The sequence below is a fragment of the Hyla sarda genome, chromosome 1 (genome assembly GCF_029499605.1).
Source record: "Hyla sarda isolate aHylSar1 chromosome 1, aHylSar1.hap1, whole genome shotgun sequence".
Classification (NCBI taxonomy): domain Eukaryota; kingdom Metazoa; phylum Chordata; class Amphibia; order Anura; family Hylidae; genus Hyla; species Hyla sarda.
In genome coordinates, this window is record NC_079189.1 from 240,480,656 (window position 1) to 240,494,116 (window position 13,461).

Sequence of the window (13,461 nt, forward strand, 5' to 3'; positions counted from 1 at the left end):
AAAATTCACACCTGTATTTTGAAAGGGGTTTTATTACAAGGATAAATAGGTCTAAAACTATGCCCCCTGAGGAAGCACATTGTTAGCGAAACGATCGTTGGGGTTTGGTGGGTATGGTCTGGCATCCATTTGTGTATTAGCTGATTTACTTTTGTATTCTGTCTAGCAGTGTGGGGTCTTACTGTCCACTTGTGGCTCTGGCTTTTGCCCAGGATCTTTCTTGTCATTTGTTGTTTACCCACATTGCTACCACAGGCCTGTATATTCATTTTGTCTTGTCAGACTCTGTACCCACCCAGTTCTCTGCAATATTCTGGTGCCTGACTGTTCCCCCCCCCCTTTTTCTATTTACTATATTTTGGTCTTTTCAAAACACATATGTTTTTATGTCATATTTTTATGGATGATCTCATAAAATGTATATCTTTTATACCTTATGATAGTCCTGTGCATAAATGCTTTTTTCGGTGTTGCTAGTTCTATTGCACAGCAACCTACCTAGTTGTGGGGTTTTTCTTTCTCGGTGTTTAGTGAGGCAGTATTGGCAACCTACGCAAGCTCAGAGCTGGCATAGATTTCAAATACAGACAGGCATAATAGCAGACAAAAACTGCACATGGATCCATGCCCCCTATTGTAAGCCGTGCCCACTTGACGAGCATGGCGCAAAGCATTAAAAAGTAACAACACTTTTGTCACTGTGTGCCAGCACAGACTTTGAGGATTTCCCCCCAATGTCTCTCTAACTTTTTTACCTGTAACTAAGAGGTCAGTATAAAAAAAAGGTAATAACATTGGGGGCGATTTATCAAAACCTGTGCAGAGGAAAAGTTGCCCATAGCAACCAATCAGATCACTTCTTTAATTTTTAACAGGGCCTCTGCAAAATGAAAGACACAATCTGATTGGTTGCTATGGGCAACAGGGCAACTTTTCCTTTGCACAGGTTTAGATAAATCTCTCCCATTATTTTCATAATGTAAAGGTAGAAAAAGAGGCTATTGTCACTCACCTATTAAAACTTAGTTCATATTTAATAGAGATGAGCAGGCCGAATCCGGCACACCCGTAAAGCATGTTTGTTTAGCGGATGGAAGAAGCAGGGCGGCCAGCGGGCGGTGAGATAACGTCAGGGACGTCAGCATATCACATTATAACCCAGGTCTATCATGTGATTGGCTGCTTACTGTGTCAGTCAGCACAAAGGCTAATATGACACAGCAAGGGGGGAGGGTATTTTTACACAGATAAGAGGTCACCCACTTAATTCAGGGTGGCGAAACTGCTGATCACATCCTAAATCACAGCCTCGGAAGGGCTCATCTTTTGCTACCACAAATTAAAAGCCTTTTTCAGAGCTCATACCTGCATATACCTGAATTGAATAGTGTTCCTGAACCAGCTACAATAGCCAGTGAAGTGCAGTGATCTGTGCCACCCACCCACAAAGCGCATTCAAGTGGCACCTACAGTCATGGCCGTAAATGTTGGCACCCCTGAAATTCTGTGTCAGACCAAACTCCAAAAATGGGCTGGACAAAATTGTTGGCACCCTTAACTTAATATTTGGTTGCACACCCTTTGGAAAAAATAACTGAAATCAGTCGCTTCCTATAACAATCAATAAGCTTCTTAAACCTCTCAGCCGGAATGTTGGACCACTCTTCCTTTGCAAACTGCTCCAGGTCTCTTATTGGAAGGGTGCCTTTTCCCAACAGCAATTTTAATTTTTCACCGGTGTTCAATGGGATTTAGATCTGACCTCATTGCTGGCCACTTCAGAACTCTCCAGCGCTTTGTTGCCATCCATTTCTGGGTGCTTTTTGACATATGTTTGGGGTCATTGTCCTGCTGGAAGACCCAAGATCTCGGACACACTCCCAGCTTTCTGACACTGGGCTGTACAGTGCGACCCAAAATCCGTTGGTAATCCTCAGATTTCATCATGATGCCTTGCACACGTTAATGGCACCCAGTGCCAGAGGCAGCAAAACAACCCCAAAACATAATTGAACCTCCTCCATATTTCACTGTAGGTACTGTGTTCTTGTCTTTGTATTCCTCATTCTGTTTTCAGTAGAATGATGTGCTTTACCAAAAAGCTCTATCTTGGTCTCATCTGTCCAAAAGACATTTTCCCAGAAGGATTTTGGCTTACTCAGGTTCATTTTGGCAAAATGTAGTCTTGCTTTTTTATGTTTCTGTGTCAGCAGTGGGGTTCTCCTGGGTCTCCTACCATAGCGTTTCATTTAATTTAAATGTCGACGGATTGTTTGCGCTGACACAGATGCTCCCTGAGCCTGCAGGACAGCTTGAATATCTTGTTTGGGGCTGCTTATCCACCATCCTGACGATCCTGCGTTGACACCTTTCATAAATTTTGCTCTTCGGTCCATGCCGAGGGAGATTAGCTTCAGTGCCATGGGTTGCAAACTTCTTGATAATGTTGCGCACTGTGGACAAAGGCAATCTAGATCTCTGGAGATGGACTTGTAACCTTGAGATTGTTGATATTTTTCCACAATTTTGGTTCTCAAGTCCTCAGACAGTTCTCTTCTCTTTCTGTTGTCCATGTTTAGTGTGAAAAACAATGCAAAGACTAAGTGAACTTCTCTCCTTTTTATCTGCGTTCAGGTGGGGTTTTTATATTGCCCACACCTGTTACTTTTCCCAGGTGAGTTTAAAGGAGCATCACATGCTTGAAACAATGTTATTTTTCCACAATTTTGAAAGGGTGCCAATAATTTTGTCCAGCCCATTTTTGGAGTTTGGTGTGACATTGGGAATAAACATGTGTATAGCAAAACATGTGTTACTACAATCCTTTTCTAGAAAAAATTCAGGGGTGCCAACATTTATGGCCATGACTGTATATACCTATAGGGCCTGTCAACACAGTAGTGATTTGTCACTATAATAGTCCGATTGTAGGAACTACGTCTCTACATAGGCATATGGAGCGTCGCCGCGTGGGACAGTCGAGACGCCCCACAATGTAAGGAAAATGCTGCTGCTGCTGCTACTGATGATCCTCCAGATCCCTCCAAACTGTCTAACAGCCAGGCCTTTTCCACAGGCATCACATTTTCAGGATTTGCCTCATCTGTGTCCTGCCCTCCTCCTCCCCGATGCCCTCAGTAATCCCTTGGGGAATCCATGTCCTCCAAACAAGAGTATTGTCCCAGTCACTCTGTTGTAGTGCACCTCAATTCGTACCTGGCCAAGTTGTTGGTGGCGCAGGCCCTCCCATACCATCTTGTTGACTCTACGGCCTTCAGGCAACTAATGGGGTGTGCCCAGGTGGCGCGTTACAAGTCGCCATTATTTTGCATAGAAAGCCGTCCCTACTTTGCACATTCATGTGGCGGAGAGGGGGGCCACTCCATTAAATTTTCTTTGTGCAGAAGAGTGCATGCCAGGGTTGATACGTGAAGTAGTAGCTACGACCAGGGACAGTACATGGCCAACAATAGTTTTGCCCTCTTGCTGTGATCTCAGTGTGATTCCCCAGCCAAACCTGGGCCGCCTGGCTGGGGCATACATGGCCATAAAAAATTGTATCTCTTGCTGTAGTCTCAGTGTGATTCCCCAGCCAGGCCTGGGCCACCTAGCTGGGGCATACATGGCCAAAAAATAGTTTTGCTCTCTTTCTGTAGTCTCAGTGTGATTCACCAGTCAAGGCCTGAGCCACCTGACTGGGGCAAATTTAAAATTGACTTTTTTGGAAACCTGCTACTTCCAGCCAGCCCAGGGCCATTTGGCTGGCTGGGGCAAAATTCAAATTGATTGCAGTTGCTTTTGCAAACATGCTGTGGCCAGCCAGGGCTTCTGGCCAAATTCAAATAGATTATTTTGGAAATCTGCTACTTCCAGCCAGGTCTGGGTCACCTGGTTGGCCAAATTCAAATTAAGTTTAATAATTTCTTAACCTGCTGCTATACGCAGACTACTGCAACTAACTCTATGAGTACAATAGCAAAGGTACTAGAAGGAATCCCTAAAAAATATATGTATAAATAACAAATGGTGTTTTTTATTAGTCAATACCTACAAAATATATTTATAGAATAGGGGGCCTTCTAAATTAGGGCTTCATATATGACCTCCTTTACCAATATAAAACTGCACACCACGGAGTAATTTTTTTAGATTAAAATAGAATTTTATAGTATTATATCCATATAAAAACAAAGTGAAACATAAAAAATTGGAGATTTTCCTATCCTTGGTGAAGGAAAATATAGATTTTATTAAAGACAAAACGCGAGTATTATGCTTTTAAAACTTCATTTACTGATCAGCAGCAAAAGAATATTAAAGTGAATATTACAGAAGAAAACTTTAAATGTAATAAATGATGTAGCCGAACATGCTAGCATCTAATACCAGCCAATCAGAATATAGTGCTGGATATAATATTGGCAGTTATTATAAACACTTCCTTCTTCTTTGCAGCGAAGGTAGAACAGTTCATAACTTGAGGAAAATAGGAGACTGGAAAACTCAGTATTAGGATAACTTCTTAACAGAGGAAGATCTTCTGGAGCATCGGAGAGACCACCAGGCGTGAAACTTTATCAGGGAGCTGAAAAATAAGCAATAAATTAAGAATTATAGGGATGGGATCTTAGGGCGGGATAATACTCGCGTTTTGTCTTTAATAAAATCTATATTTTCCTTTACCAAGGATAGGAAAATCTCCAATTTTATAAAAAGACAAAACGCTCCTATTATGCTAGTTTAAAGCTAAGCGTAACATATGGTATAAATCAACATCTAAATGCATACACATGAATATATAAAAATGCATCACAGAAGTGCCATAGAGACATGAGATTGGGGTTTAAAATAGAAAGTTTTAAACGTAGAATCAGATGACCAATTTGCCGCTTTAAGAATATCCGAGAGAGTAGCACCAGATTGAAATAACTTAGTGGAGACCGCTCCTCTGGTAGAATGAGCGCCAAAAATAGATATATCAATGTCGGCCATTTCCATAGTTAGTCTAACCCAGCGGGCTAAAGTAGTGGAGGAGACAGGTCTGTGAGGTCTGCAAAAGGAAATAAGAAGTTGAGAAGACGAAGAAGATCTTAAAGATTGAGTCCTTGACTCATAAGAACGTAGACAACGGACCACGCAGAGTTTGTGTTGATGAGGAAATGCAGGATAGAATACTGAATGAAGATTAGTCTTGGTGCGACGATAAACAGTGAAGTTTACACCTTCCGGTGAATATTGCATCCTAGATATATCTAAAGCCTTAACATCGGAAACACGTTTGATAGATATCAGACAAAGAAGAACAGTGAGTTTGAAGGAAATAAATTTTAGGGATAGGGAATCATTATCTTCCCAGGATAAAAATAGATCAAGAATGAGATTAACATCCCAAGTGGAATTGTATTTAGGCAAGGGAGGGCGGCGGAAACGTATGCCCTTCAAAAGTCTACACACAAGAGGATGTTTACCTACTGGGACGAAGTCAATGAGAGGGTGTCTGGCAGAAATAGCTGAGCGGTAAAGGTTAATCGTTCTATATGCCTTTCCCGTATCAAAGGAAGCGGAAAGAAAATTTAAGATGTCAGATACAGATGCTTGTAAGGGATCCAGATCCCATTGAGAGCACCAACGAACCCAAACTTTCCAGGCTGATCTGTAAGCAGATCTGGTACCTGGAGCCTAAGCGTCTGATAGGAGTTCCCTAGTTGTGAAAGAAAATGAAGAGGTCGTTCCGGAATTCCCGATATTAGCCAAGCAATAAGGCTGAGTTGATCTGATAAGATCAGAGGGTGAAAATTGCCAAGAGGATCTTTGAGAAGATCTGGAATGGAAGGAAGAATTCGGGGGTAATCTATCGAGAGATGTAGAAGTTGAGGGAACCATGATTGAGTCGGCCACCAAGGCATGATGAGGACCATGGTTGACTTCCGTAGCGAGGTTTGAAGTAGAACTCGTGGGATAAGATTGAAAGGAGGAAAGGCATAGAGTATTTGTGGAGGCCAAAATTGGAGGAAAGCATCCACTCCCAGAGCCTCCGGATCTGGTTTCCAACTGAAAAACTGTCGAGGAACAGAGGGCCCCATAGTAGGTTGACATGTTTGAAGACTTCTGGATGAAGCTTCCAATCGCTGAAGTCCGTAAGGTACCGGGAGTTCCAATCCGCGATGGAGTTGGAGATTCCCGGAAGATATTCTGCCTTCAAAGTAATGTGTCTGTCGAGACAAAAATGCCCAAAATCTTTGGCAATGTCGGCAAGGGCTTTGGAAGTTGTACCACCTAACCGATTTATATATTGGACCGCTGATATATTGTCCATGCGAAGTAAAACACAGCAATGAGATAAATCCTTCGCAAAGCTCTTTAGAGCGAAGGACCCAGCCAAAAGTTCTAAGCAGTTGATGTGTAGAGTGGCTTCGGAAGGGGACCATTTCCCTCCAGTAGAGAGGGAGTCACAGCGAGCTCCCCATCCCGACAGACTCGCATCCGATTCTATAATGACGTCTGGATTGGGGTTGAATATTGTTTTCCCATTCCATATCTGGATGTGAGAGAGCCACCAGAGAAGTTCTTCTCTGGCATCTGGGGATAGACGAATCTCGTCTGAATATCCTAGGCCTTCTCTCAGGTGTTGAATTTTCAGGCGTTGAAGGGCTCGATAATGTAGAGGAGCTGGAAAAACCGCCTGAATTGAAGCTGAAAGAAGACCTACTATCCGAGGAATAGCTCTCAAAGAAATCAGGTCCTTCCGAAGAAGACCTACTATCCGAGGAATAGCTCTCAAAGAAATCAGGTCCTTCCGAAGAAGTTGGCGAATTTCTTTTCTGATAGTCTTCAATCTTTTGGGGGGAAGACTCAACGTGGTTGACTGAGTGTCTACCAGAAATCCTAGGAATTCTATTTCTTGGGAAGGTTGAAGAATGGATTTCGTATGATTGATAAGGAAACCCAGATTGGTGAGTAGAGACAGAGTCCAATCCCTGTGAGAAAGAAGAAGGGATTTGGAATGTGCCATTAGGAGAATGTCGTCTAGATAGATGATTAGACGGACACCTCGACTTCTGAGCAGAGCGACAATAGGTTTCAGAAGTTTGGTGAAACACCATGGGGCCGAGGATAGGCCGAACCGAAGGCAAGTGAATTGCCACTTCTGATTGTTCCAAAGAAATTGAAGAAAGACTTGAGAGGAAGGGTGAATTGGAACTGTCAAATAAGCGTCTTTCAGATCTATCTTGATCAACCAATCGTCTTTTAGCAGCATGTCTCTAAAGAGATGAATGCCTTCCATTTTGAAATGTCTGTACACAACAAAATTGTTGAGTAGTCTCAGATTGATTACAGGTCTGTGACCTCCGTCTTTCTTTTTTACAAGAAATAAATTGCTGAGGAAACCTGGGGCATTTACAGGAACAGACATGATAGCCTTTTTTGCAATAAGATCTTTTACCTCTGAATCGATCAGAATTTGATCTGAGGTTGAAAACGTGATGGGATGTGGAAGGGCAGTTTGTACAGGTGGATACAAAAATTCTATTAGAAAACCCGAGACAGTATTTAGGATCCATGAGTCGGAAGTAATCATAGTCCAATTTTTCAAAAAATGGATGTTTCTTCCGCCTAATGGAATGTCTGGGAAAAAAGCAGGAGGGCTTACCTGAAGATGTCTTCGCACGGGGCACTACACGCTGTCCTCTAGCATGCCATGGTCTTGCACGATAGGGAAAGAAGGGGGTAGGGATGGATGGTGTGTTTGTGTAGGGTTGGTTATACTGGTTGAATTGGTAGGAGCCTCTGGACATAGTCCTGGATGGGTGAGAACGGCCGGGGAAGCGGCTCCTTCCTTTCCCGGCCCTATTGAAAACCCGTTGGGAAAAAACTTTTTTGAGAGAACTTTGGGCCTTAGTAATGGAAGAGAAAAGGCCCACATATTTCCCCATATGGTGTATAAAATCTTCCCCAAATAGCATGCCTTCAGTGGGCTTTTCGGGGTCATTTGAGGCAAGATTTGTAAGTTGGGGGTCGATTTTCAACAAAATTGAGTGTTTACGCTCAGTGGTTAGAGAACAATTTGCATTTCCGAAGAAACAAATGGCACGTTGTGCCCATCCTAATAATACTTCCGTATTAACGGGTATATTAGAAGCAGAAGCTTCTTCTGCCAGGTCCAGTATTTTGGTAAGAGGGCCAAGGAGGTCCATAAGTTTGTCTTGGCACGAACGAAAACTCCGGTCTACCCCTTTTTTGGGGTTCTTTCCCGATTTCATCAGGAATTTGGTTAAAATTGGGTCAAGTTCCGGAGTGAGTGATGAATTATGAGGAAGAGTAGGCCTTGGGCATTCTGATTTTAATTTATTTCTGGTAGACTTGTCCAGACCCTTATTAACCCTGCCCGAGAGAAATTTAGCCACCTTGGGCAAAGGAAGCCATTCTCCCGATCTTGGGTGGTGAATCAAGGAGGGGTCAAAATAGTTAGGGTCCGAATCCATGGAAATAAAATCGTCCTGATTATCAGGGTCATCGGCAATTTCCCCACTTTCAGCCGAGGAGGAATCCGATTCCTCAATGATATTGATAATTTCTTGAGACTCATCCGAGTCATTGGAGTGGGATTCAACAAAAGAGTCTGATTTTGTCCGCTTAGTGGATTTTTTAGCCCTTTTGTAAGAGACTTCCTCTTGGGCAGAGGGTATATTGTGTTTGCTAGGAACACTGTCATGATGACCTTTCTTAGGTCTAGTCTGGTGGGTGTCTTGGCGGGTTCCCTTAGATGATTTTTTATAAGGGGCTTTGCCGTCTGAAGTGTGGTGGTGTTTTGATACCGCCTTCTTTGGTGCCTGAAAGCCTTTGGCCAATTTAGACACAGAGGTCACAGGGGACCAATATACCTCTGATGGGGTAGTAGGTCCCGGATTTGTGGAGGGATCGGCTTGAGAAAGGACCATGGCTAGTGACTTAGAAAAACTGTCCTGAAGGACCGAAACAGCAGATTGGACCGCTGATTGTACTGAGCGGGATACTGAATTATCCACCATTGATTGAAAAATGTCATGGTTAACATTTTCAGAGATTAAAGATGGTGGACGTGTTTCTCTAACAGTGTTTCCTTCAGAAACATCCATTATGATATATTAGTAGGATAGAGTGAAGATGCAAGGTTTTGTGACAGGAGATTAATATATATATATATATATATATATATATATATATAACCTGAGGAAAACAGGCAATAGAAAATTATATATATATATATATATATATATATACAGCTATATATCACTACCCACTAAATTAGGAAACACTGAGGTGAAATTATCTGCCAAATATAAAATTTGACCAGTAGATGGTAATAGATACTAAGGGAAGAATAGTAAACTACGGTAAGTATTTTAAGAAATAAATTTAAATAAATGTGTTTTGGTGACTAAATGACCGGGGAATGCAGAGAGAGTAATTGCCTGATCGGGGTTAAAACTGGCAAGAATAGGTATATATATATAAAGATAAATCGATAGTTAGGGAGATGGACGGAATAGCGAAAGGCGCAATGAAATGAATGAAAGGAATAACGGGGGTACAGCGTTTGTGTTCGCAAACAAGGATTGATAACTAGAGATATTGAAATAAAATAAAATAAAACCAAATACCTAAAAAGGGGATATTTAGGGAATAAAGGAAAAGAATAAATGCAATATGCAGTATGATAGGAAACAAGTAATTTAGTAGCAGAAATAAATAAATAAATTTATTTCAATACATAAAATATACAGGATTAATCAAATAAGGTTAAAATAACAATATTTATGGAGAAAATTTGTACTCATCTGTGTGTACTGCTGAGCAGCAAAAGAAGAAGGAAGTGTTTATAATAACTGCCAATATCATATCCAGCACTATATTCTGATTGGCTGGTATTAGATGCTAGCATGTTCGGCTACATCATTTATTACATTTAAAGTTTTCTTCTGTAATATTCACTTTAATATTCTTTTGCTGCTGATCAGTAAATGAATTTAAAAGCATAATAGGAGCGTTTTGTCTTTTTATAAAATTACAGGGAAAAAACTCCCACAGGGGGGAACTAGGCAATAGTGCGACACTACCTGCTACCACATGTAAACATTACACACTGTGCGCAAATCAAGGATAAAACTATGCTTGCATGATAAGTAAATGGGCAGCAGCCTCAAACATGCATAAATACAAGCATAATATACATACCCAAATGTAAAGCAAATCAAAATGTGGAGCAGGAGTGACGCCACCCCAACGTATATTTCTGTACGATCCTTCGTCATCCTCCACATTGTTACGCCGAGCGCTCCGGGTCCCTGCTCCTCCCTGGAGCGCTCGCGGCGTCCCTGTCTCTGCAGCGCCCCGGTCAGACCAGCTGACCGGGAGCGCTGCACTGACATTGCCGGCGGGGATGCGATTCGCATAGCGGGACGTGCCCGCTCGCGAATCGCATCCCAAGTCACTCACCTGTCCCGGTCCCCGGCTGTCTCCTCCTGGCGCGCGCGGCTCCGCTCCTTAGGGCGCGCGCGCGCCAGCTCTCTAAGATTTAAAGGGCCAGTGCACCAATGATTGGTGCCTGGCCCAATCAGCCTAATTAGCTTCCACCTGCTCCCTGGCTATATTACTTCACTTCCTTGCCGGATCTTGTTGCCCTTGTGCCTGTGAAAGCCTTTCCTTGAGTGTTCCTAGCCTGTGTTCCAGACCTCCTGCCATTGCCCCTGACTACGATCCTTGCTGCCTGCCCTGACCTTCTGCTACGTCCGACCTTGCTCTGGCCTTATCCCTTGTACCATGCCTATCTCAGCAGTCAGAGAGGTTGAGCCGTTGCCGGTGGATACGACCTGATTGCTACCGCCGCTGCAAGACAATCCCGCTTTGCGGCGGGCTCTGGTGAAAACCAGTAGCAACTTAGAACCGGTCCACCGACACGGTCCACGCCAATCCCTCTCTGACAGAGAGGATCCACCTCCAGCCTGCCGAATCCTAACAGTAGATCCGGCCATGGATTCTGCTGAGGTGCCGCTGTCAAGTCTCGCCGACATTTCCACGGTGATCGCCCAGCAATCCCTACTGATCGCCGTGACACAGCAACTTCAGTCACAGATACAGCAGCTGCTACCGCAGATACAGCAGCTGCTACAGCAACAACCATCTCCTCCGCCGGATCCTGCACCTCCTCCGCAGCGAGCGGCCACTCCCAACCCCCGCTTGTCCCTGCCGGACAAATTTGATGGGGACTCTAGACTCTGCCGTGGTCTCCTGTCTGGGAAGGCCCTGCCATGGGCCACACCGCTCGGAGCACCTCTCTCACAGTATCCTTTGCAATCTACCCCTGTGCCTCCTGCCGAGGAGGCTATGTAAGTGGATCGGTCTCGCCTGACCCCTGAAGAGAGGACTCGCCGCAGAAATAAAAATTAACGTCTATACTGCACTGTGCGTTACCGCACAGAACCCCTGCTCATGAGCATTAAACTGCATCTCGAAAAAATTGAACTTTTTGTTTTGCCCAACTGCACCTCTGAAGTCCTCCTCGGTCTGCCATGGCTCCAACGCCACTCTCCTACCCTTGACTGGACCTCTGGGGAGATCAAGAGCTGGGGTACTTCTTGCCACAAAAAATGCCTCACGTCTGCTCCCAGTCCCGTCAGTCAAACCTCAGTGTCTCCTCTTTTACCTGGTCTCCCCAAGGCCTATCAGGACTATGCTGTGTCTCCTCCTCATAGCCCCCGTCCTGTTAACACTCTGCCCCGTGCCAAGCTTCACCCTCTTCCCTCCCTCCCCACTCCCACGCCTTCTGGTTTGCCCGCTGTTGATGAGGTTTCCCGGGGCTTCTCCACCGTCTGGAAAAAGACTCAAAAATCCCTCATACTAGCCTCATCCCGGATGAAGAAGCATGCCGACAAAAAAAGAAGAACTCCTCCTGTCTTTGTGTGGCTCTCCGCCAAGTATATCCGCTTCCGTGTCCCCAGTTTTAATCTGGGACCACGTTATCTTGGACCCTTTGAAGTCAAGTGCCGAGAGAAAGCTACTCCTGTCTCCGGGTCCTCAGATGTCTTCTCGATTAAAGAATTTTCAGGACCCAAGGGGGGGGGGGGGGGTACTGTTACGCCGAGCGCTCCGGGTCCCTGCTCCTCCCCGGAGCGCTCGCGGCGTCCCTCTCTCTGCAGCGCCCCGGTCAGACCAGCTGACCGGGAGCGCTGCACTGACATTGCCGGCGGGGATGCGAATCGCATCCCAAGTCACTCACCTGTCCGGTCCCCGGCTGTCTCGTCCTGGCGCGCGCGGCTCCGCTCCTTAGGGCGCGCGCGCGCCAGCTCTCTAAGATTCAAAGGGCCAGTGCACCAATGATTGGTGCCTGGCCCAATCAGCCTAATTAGCTTCCTCCTGCTCCCTGGCTATAGTACCTCACTTCCCCTGCACTTCCTTGCCGGATCTTGTTGCCCTTGTGCCTGTGAAAGCCTTTCCATGAGTGTTCCTAGCCTGTGTTCCAGACCTCCTGCCGTTGCCCCTGACTACGATCCTTGCTGCCTGCCCTGACCTTCTGCTACGTCCGACCTTGCTCTTGCCTTATCCCTTGTACCATGCCTATCTCAGCAGTCAGAGAGGTTGAGCCATTGCCGGTGGATACGACCTGGTTGCTACCGCCGCTGCAAGACCATCCCGCTTTGCGGCGGGCTCTGGTGAAAACCAGTAGCAACTTAGAACCGGTCCACCGACACGGTCCACGCCAATCCCTCTCTGACACAGAGGATCCACCTCCAGCCTGCTCAATCGTAACACACATTTTGTATTGTTTTACATTACGCTTGCATTTATGCATGTTTGAGGTTGTTGCCCATTTACTTATCATGCGCACAGTGTGTAATGTTTACATGTTGCTACGGGCAGCTAGGGCCCATGGCTAATGCCGGGCACGGGGGGGCTAAAAAAAAAAAAAAGTGTAGAATTTTTTTTTTATAAAGGTTCATTAACCTCTTCCCTATTAAAAGTTTAAATCACCCCCCTTTTCCCATTTTTAAAATAAAATAATGTAATAAAGAATAAAATGAATCATATGTGGTATCGCCGTGTGCGTAAATGTCTGAACTATTAAAATATAATGTTAGCTAAACCACATGGTCGATGGCGTACACGTAAAAAGTACCAAAGTCCAAAATTATGCATTTTTGGTCACTTCATATACCATAAAAATATTTATAAAAAGCGATCAAAAAGTCCCATCAAAACAAAAATACCTATAAAAACTACAGATGACAGCGAAATAAATGAGCCCTCATACCGCCCCGTACACGGAAAAATAAAAAAGTTATAGGGGTCATAATATGCCAATTTTAAACATACTAATTTTGGTGCATGTAGCTTATAATTTTTTTAAGTATTAAAATAATATAAAACCTACATAAATTGGGTATCCTTGTAACCGTATGGACCTACAGAATAAAAAAAAGCTGT

At 44.3% G+C, this 13,461-nt stretch overlaps 1 protein-coding gene across 13 annotated transcripts in view; it reads left to right on the forward strand.

Moving 5' to 3' along the window:
- TEX15 (testis expressed 15, meiosis and synapsis associated) overlaps positions 1-13,461 on the forward strand; it is a 153,999-nt gene that overhangs the window by 125,328 nt on the left and 15,210 nt on the right. The gene's annotated exons all lie outside the window — the stretch shown is intronic.